This window comes from Octopus bimaculoides, chromosome 15 (genome assembly GCF_001194135.2).
Source record: "Octopus bimaculoides isolate UCB-OBI-ISO-001 chromosome 15, ASM119413v2, whole genome shotgun sequence".
Lineage (NCBI taxonomy): Eukaryota > Metazoa > Mollusca > Cephalopoda > Octopoda > Octopodidae > Octopus > Octopus bimaculoides.
In genome coordinates, this window is record NC_068995.1 from 38,205,619 (window position 1) to 38,213,448 (window position 7,830).

General features: G+C 32.0%; 1 long non-coding RNA gene across 2 annotated transcripts in view; it reads right to left on the reverse strand.

The window, feature by feature from the left end:
* Positions 1–7,830, reverse strand: part of LOC128249509 (uncharacterized) — a 23,533-nt gene that overhangs the window by 8,407 nt on the left and 7,296 nt on the right. For both annotated transcript variants that reach the window (XR_008265626.1, XR_008265625.1), the window contains exon 2: positions 1,312–1,378. This is a non-coding gene — a long non-coding RNA (uncharacterized LOC128249509). The remainder of the gene's footprint in view (positions 1–1,311; positions 1,379–7,830) is intronic.

Below are 7,830 nucleotides of genomic sequence, written 5' to 3' on the forward strand. Positions count from 1 at the left end.
ACATACATACATACGTACATACATACGTACATGCATATACATTTTCAAAATACTATGAAATCATCCCATCTAGATTTACTCTGAAATATTATTTTTTATTACTTTATGTTATGAAGTTTTCGGTAGTTCCATTTATACTTATCCTAAAACATTTCTAGGAAAATTAGATTGTGATATTTTCGGAACATGGCTCTCATGGACTTAAGTATATGTTGATCCAAACAAAAAACTAAAGGACAAACGCATGGAAAATATTTTACACGTAAGACTTGTCTTTAAACTTTTGATAGAAAATGTGTAAGATATAATTTATGCTCCTTTTAAACACGTTCTTATATATCCACTGGGCTTACCTATAATGTATCGGCGTGTTTCTCAGTTTATTTAAGTTTAAAAAAAGTAGTTTAAATCTCTGTCGAAGAATTAGTTGTTTATCTGTTGATTATACCAGATCGATAAATCTTGAGTTCAAATGAAGTCATTCTATAATTATGGCATCATTTTCTCCAGATATTTTATATTATTAAATACTTTTCCGCTGGGTGTATCGTATTCATAAGATAGTAAAGAGTGATTTAATGGGTCATATGGATGCTATGTGTATCATGCCGAGGGGGTATATAAAAGTATAGTTTATATTCTGTTATCATTTATGTATGTATGTTACGAAAGAATAACGCCGGGAAGAGTTGTTAATCCAATGATAAGTAATATACTGTTCTAGTTGATATAATTTGAAATGATTCTTTATATTGTTGGCACTCCGTCGATTACGATGTCGAGGGTTCCAGATCAACGGAACAGCCTGCTCGTGAAATTAACGTGCAAGTGGCTGAGCACTCCACGCACACGTGTACCCTTAACGTAGTACTCGGGGATATTCAGCGTGACACAGTGTGACAAGGCTGATCCTTTGAATTACAGGCACAACAGAAACAGGAAGTAAGAGTGAGAGAAAGTTGTGGTGAAAGAGTACAGCAGGGTTTGCCACCATCCCCTGCTGGAGCCTCGTGGAGCTTTAGGTGTTTTCGCTCAATAAACACTCACAACGCCCGGTCTGGGAATCGAAACCGCGATCCTATGACCGCGAGTCCGCTGCCCTAGCCAGTGGGCCATTGCGCCTCCACGATTCGTTATATGGAAAAGAAACAAATATACAATATAGTGTATCTAGTGTAAATGTTTGACTCATACGCTATTGATCTATAGTACTGAAAATGTACTCTATTGTATGAATCCAACACTGATTTCTCTTTTATAGGCAGTAATTTTAACTTTTATATAGATATAAATTAAATCTAAAAGGCTTACTTCATAGGATATAGTTTCTGAAATAATCACTGAACCTGACGGTATCCATGACGTAACGATCTTGAGTCTAAAATGATATAACAACATATTTATTATAATAATGACACAATGTTTCAAACTAGTTAATGTAATATATCAATTCTTAAATAAATCATCTGAAAACTCTATTATATCAGTTAACTGCAATATTGCTTTCCAATTTTGATACAAAACTAGCACGTCTTGCGGTGGAGATAAGATAATTACATCGGAATCAGTGATTTAATGGTACTTTTATTTTATCGATTCTGAAAGAATGGAAGGCGAATTTGGACTAGGCGAAATTTGAACTCAGAAATAACATTAGGGATTTTGTCCGGCGTGCTAACGATTCTACCTGCCCGCCACAATTCTTTCAATTTCTGCACGGGGTCAGCAGTTGTTTGAGAGGAAGTTGAAGTCCAAGCATCAACAGCAATACTCCACTGGTATTCATTTATCAATCGCAAAAGGAGGAAAAGCAAAAAGTTAATAGAAGGATCAGAACATCGATTAGAACAAGGCCATAATTTCACAATAAAAACTAATTTTACATGTTCATCGGAGAACTTGATCTACCTAATTACATGCTCTGGATGCAAACGGCAATATATTGGACACACTAAAAATAGCCTACGTCAGAGGTTGGCGGTACACAAATCCCAAATTAGGATCCCAGAAAACAGGAAAATACTTCTCAGACAGCACATCGACGAATGTGCTTGCAACAAATTTCCCAAATTCACAACGTTTCCTCTATACAAATACAAAGACAATGCTAGCCAAAATGAACGCATTAACAAAGAAATATTTTTTATAAGAAAATACCGACCAAGTCTAAATTCTCTAAACTAGCAACACTGAGACTTTCATATATATTTTAATATTTTTATACGTAGATTTGCAAGTTATTCATAAGAAATAAACAAAGGGGATCGATGAACCCGATTTCTATTGAAACCATAGGGGAACAACTTCACAACGACGACTACCACCACCATTACTACTACTACTATTGTTATTATCATGACTGCTGCTAGTTAATCGAGAGCTACAACCACTCCTAGAACTCTTGACCACTATTTAATTTACTAAAACATATAGTAATAATCTACAAACACAACAAGTTGGAATTACTATGTTTTCAGTACCCAAGGAAAGGACCACGTGCGCATGCAAGAAATAACAGTAAACTATGAATGTCATTCTTAATTTTAATTTCAATTTTATTTTATTAATAGCCCTTTTCTCTTCTCACATATTTTATATTCATTTTTGATAAGGTTTTTCCAAAGAAAAAAACCCAAACTTGTAAATCAATTAAAACAACCCCAAAATATTTTTAAAAAGTAGCATTTTCATTTTTATTCATCTTCAATATCTACTTTCTCGTGTGGTACTTTTGCAAATCTTTTCAAATATATATATATATATATATATACCAGCCACGATTGTAATAATATTACTAATAGAAATAATATGTATTATACCAACGTTAACGGCAGAAAGAATCGAGGTGATGGAACTTTGAACCACCCAAATAGAGGTAGCAGCAATAATTATAACAACAATGTAAACGTAAACCCTAACCACCCGGGAACTGGCATAGATAATACTATAAGCAGTTACCCCACAAATGTAGGCATAAGACGACCTAACAAGTATAAAATCGGTTGCAATTGTGTGACACCTTCGACATGTCCCTTACGCGGAAACTGCTTAGCTAAAAACGTAATATACTCTTGCGAAATTATCACGGAAACTAACACCTCACATACCTTGGATGCTCTTCATCCCGGAAATCTAGGTTTTATAACCACGGATCTTCGTTTAGACTCAGACATAATGCTAACAACACCTCATTATCTCGCAGAATTTGGGAGCTTAAGGACGACAAGATTAATTTTAACCTTAGATGGTCAATTGGTGGATCGGCCCCAACGTATAAAGATAATAGAACTGGTTGCCAGTTATACTCCCTTGAACTTTTGAAAATTATTAAATTCCCCGATAAGAATAAGCTAGTTAATAAGAGGTCAGATTTCAAACCCTCCTGTATCCATAAAATTATGAAAACCTTTAGATATTATAACCCCTAAGTCCTCTCTTTTAGTTATATGCACTTCAACACCTCCTCTCATTAACTACTCCCACGTTAGATCCTGCCTACCACAACTCAGACACCTAATTAACAAAGCCCGTACTCTACCCCTAACCTAACTATGTACCTTAATAATTTTATTTACCATCGAATAGCTAGATTATGACCACATAATATACACACATTTTTAATAAACCGGATCCATAATCCCAAACCTATGGATATAGTTCTACTTTTCAGTCACTGACTCGAAACTCTCCAATGACACTACAATACACAATAATAACACGAAATAACACTAATCAAGGCTTTTAAAATAATTTTTACCTTTATTTTCTTTATTCTACTATTTTTATATTTTTATTTTTTATTTTTTATTTTATTTTTTGTTTTTTATATTTTATTGTTATTTTATTTTCATATATATATATATATTATTTTATTTATATATATATATATTTTATTTTCTCAATTTTTATATATTTTATATTTTCACTTTATACTTTTACATTTTTATTTTATACTCTTTAATTTCTTTATTTTAATTTTTTAATTTCTTTATTTTTTATTTTTTTATCTTTTATTTAAAAAAATTTTTTTATCTCTTATTTTTTATTTTTTATTTCTTATTTTTTGTATTATTAATAGGGGTGCTATTATTTCCTATCACTATTATACTATATTACTACGGTTGAAATGCCCCCAATACTCTGTATTTTGAATTTTAACGTCCAATATACTTTATTTCCCTTTTCTTGTTGACATTTTCTGATTATTCATTCTTTAAGGTCTTATATGTTCTAATTACCCTTTCCACTTCCTTCACCCTTCATCATCTAGATAAGTGTTTGTACCAATATAATAGATAAGTTCGTATACTTAAGTTGTAATGCGCCTAGTTTGACCACTCACCACAAGAATATCATATTTCAAGTTTACTCTAGCCTGACGCTACTTATTTACGCCCCACCACTGATATAGGCAGACACAACTCATATATATCTATCCCTTACGACCTTTAAGATCTCTGTATCTATATCTATTTATCTTCTTCTTCTACATTTAGATTTTTCCTCACCACCCTTCTCCAACCCGTCTAAATAGCTTAGATGTATCTTACTTTACTATCCAGATTTTCTCTTATTGTTTCTTAGATTACCCACCCCACCGATTTGACTCCTTTTATTTTTATCTTTGTATGAATATCGGAGTATTATTTTCTTTCTTCTTAGTATTTTATATTCCTTACTTTATTATATATTATTATTTCATTTTTGTTATATTGTTTTAACCACCAACTTATTCCCTCCTTTAACACTACGCTTCTAACTAATATAAAATAGTATTGTTTACTTAGCGCTCACTACACACTGAATTGTGGCAAGGTATGGACGGATTCCGGAGTACCGAGGAAATTATGTATAAATATATCATTTTAAGAATTCTACGAGGTATATTACAATGCAAAATACCAAACGGAACCTCACCTCTTATATCTCAACTTTCTTCCTCCTTTAACGTCTATGTGATATAACTCTTGGGAGAGAATACATTTGCGGCTAAATATAGCTTTATACTGTCAATTATACACTGATGTAACAACTATAAAGCTTGAAACACGTGTACCGCAGAATCCTTTGTGTTTTGTTTTTACTTTTGCATTTACAATTTATATATATATATATATATATATATATAATGCGGAATAAATCGATGAACTTCCTTTTATATATAACAAACCATTTTTCTATTTTATGGCTAAAACTACATACAGAAATATTCTTCAACAATGCGAAGCCTTTCAATTATCATTGTATCTTATTAATTGTTTTTTCTTTAATTTGCTAGGAGCACAGAAGCAAAATCTCCACATTCAACAACTTCAAATAACAGATAAAGAATTCAATATAAGTTACACAGCAACAAGTAAAAATGAAATTAAAGTTGATTTATTTTTGATGGAAATAAAGATGATATTAAAATTCGTTTCATTTCCTGGAACTCCGAATCAAAAAGAAGACTGGTCATATATTTAAATAATTTAAAAATTTTGACAGCGAAGCCTGTTAGTAAAGATAATGAATTTTACACATAAATATGTCCGTATATCATCTATTATATATCATACTATTGATTTCGACATCGTATAAGTGTTGGAGCAATAAGTGTGATCTTAGATAAAAAGTAAATTATATTCACCTGACCTGGAAAGATGACATTAAATAATAGCATAATAGAAATGAAGATGTAATAAGTGAAATGTGGTTCAGTGAGTTTCAGATATTTAATATAGCATTAAATAAATTTACAAAGCATGGGAAAGAATACCTCTCTAAAATAGACGAGAGTCTTTAATGTATACGTACATTCAACTGTACAGTTAATCTATCTATCTATCTATCTCTATCTCTCTCTCTCTCTCTATCTATATGTCTGTCTGTATGTCTGTCTGTCTGTCATTCTGTATGTCTGTCTGTCTGAATCTATCTTTCTCTCTCTCTCCCCATGTGTGTGTATGTATGTATATATATATATATATATATATATATATATATATATATATATATATATATATCCTCTGAATGAACCCTGTGCTATTTATCTGTTTCACTGGAGCATCAAATGTCACGGAGTCAAAGCAACATGAAAATAAGCAACTAGTAAAACATCATCCATTAAACTGGATCTTAATTTTTTAATGAACGAGGTTAATATTTATAAGAAACATTTTCCCTCTTAAAGGCATGAACTATTTACTATTGTCTTCCCACTTTCTTACTCCTCTCCTTTTCTTAATTCTTCACAAACTTCGCCAATTTTTTTCAGCAATTGGAGTCTGTATGAAAGTTCAGTGGAAGAGTCTCAATGTTTATGAATAGATGTTACCCTGCGATTAGTCAAGAAAGATCACCTGTTGTCACGGTTTGATATTTGTATTTTAGAGAGAATTACTTGTAAATACTGCATGGGGAATAGGAAATCTACTGCGTCGTGGACAGGAAATCGATCACGTGGTTAAGCGTGGAAGTAGGTGCGGGAGTATATACGTATATATGTGTACATTATTTCAATTACGGCCTTACAACGGTGAGATATGGAGTTCAACAAATTAGCACAAATATCACTTGGAAACTTCTGCAAATTTTTTCAATACAATTAAATACTTGGGACAAAAAAATTCGTTTTTTAGCATGAACTGTTTTAGAAATGTTAATTTATAAATTTTCTATCGGATTCAAATCCGGGCTCTGCGTGGGCCACTCAATAACCACCATATTATTGCGCTCAAAAAGAATATATATATAAACAATATATAGAATGAGTATAGAAATGAAATTTAAAAGCTCATAATGGGATACCTTAATATATAAGAAGAACTACTAAGATTTTTCCTAAGCATAAAAATTGGGCATTTAAACACTTAATGAATGTATTGCATGGTTAAAAAAAAATTACTAAAATAAGGATTCCCTTGTCAGTAAATTATATAAAATGACCTTATATATATATATACTAGCAGTATAAGTCTTGCTAGGTGAAAATCAACTAAAAAAGAAAGCCTTACAATGAAAAAACCCTTATGATGTAAATATGTTCATAATTCAAAAGACGAAATTAATAGGGGAAGTCTGAAGGCTGTTTTGTGTAACATTATTAAGTGTACGTAAATTTCATCCGTCTAATTGGCTATACAAATGCTTGTGCAAAACAACTTTTTGCGCTGCCTTGATTACACATAGCAGGGTAATTCCTTTTCGCAGGTGGTAGGACGGCAATTTCTGATAAAGCAATTGCTGGCGATCTGTTGCTACACAGTTCTGCCAGAATTCTATCAGATTGGGCAGTAGATAATGATGCACTGTTTTGCATTATGTTCAAAGTAACTTCTTGAATGTGGTGAATTGCTGCAGTCTGTTGCTGTCTTTTTAAACGGAGGTATAATCTATGTACATATTAAACAGAACAACAAAAGCTATAACAGATGGGAGGGTGGGTAGTTTTCACATTTCGGTGATTTTTCAGATTAACACCCGCACGATTACGTAACCCTAACCCTAAAACCGTAACCCTAATACCCTAGTGAAAATCGTGCGGGTGTTAATCTGAACAATAATAATAATGACCTCTGCAGATGAAACTCCCAACCAACAACTAAGTCTTAAGTGCATATATATATGGGAAACATACACACACATACACACTAAAGAAAAAAAATGTTAGTAAGTACAGAACTTCAGCATTATATATTAAGATGGGCAACACACACACACACTAAAAAAATGACAGGTATTTGTATGTATGTGTGTATTAATGTGTATTCTGTGTCTATATATAGTAGTAAGTAAATGCGTTTCAAGAAAGATATTTACAAAATTCAGTTTGTAAGGAATAAATGTTTG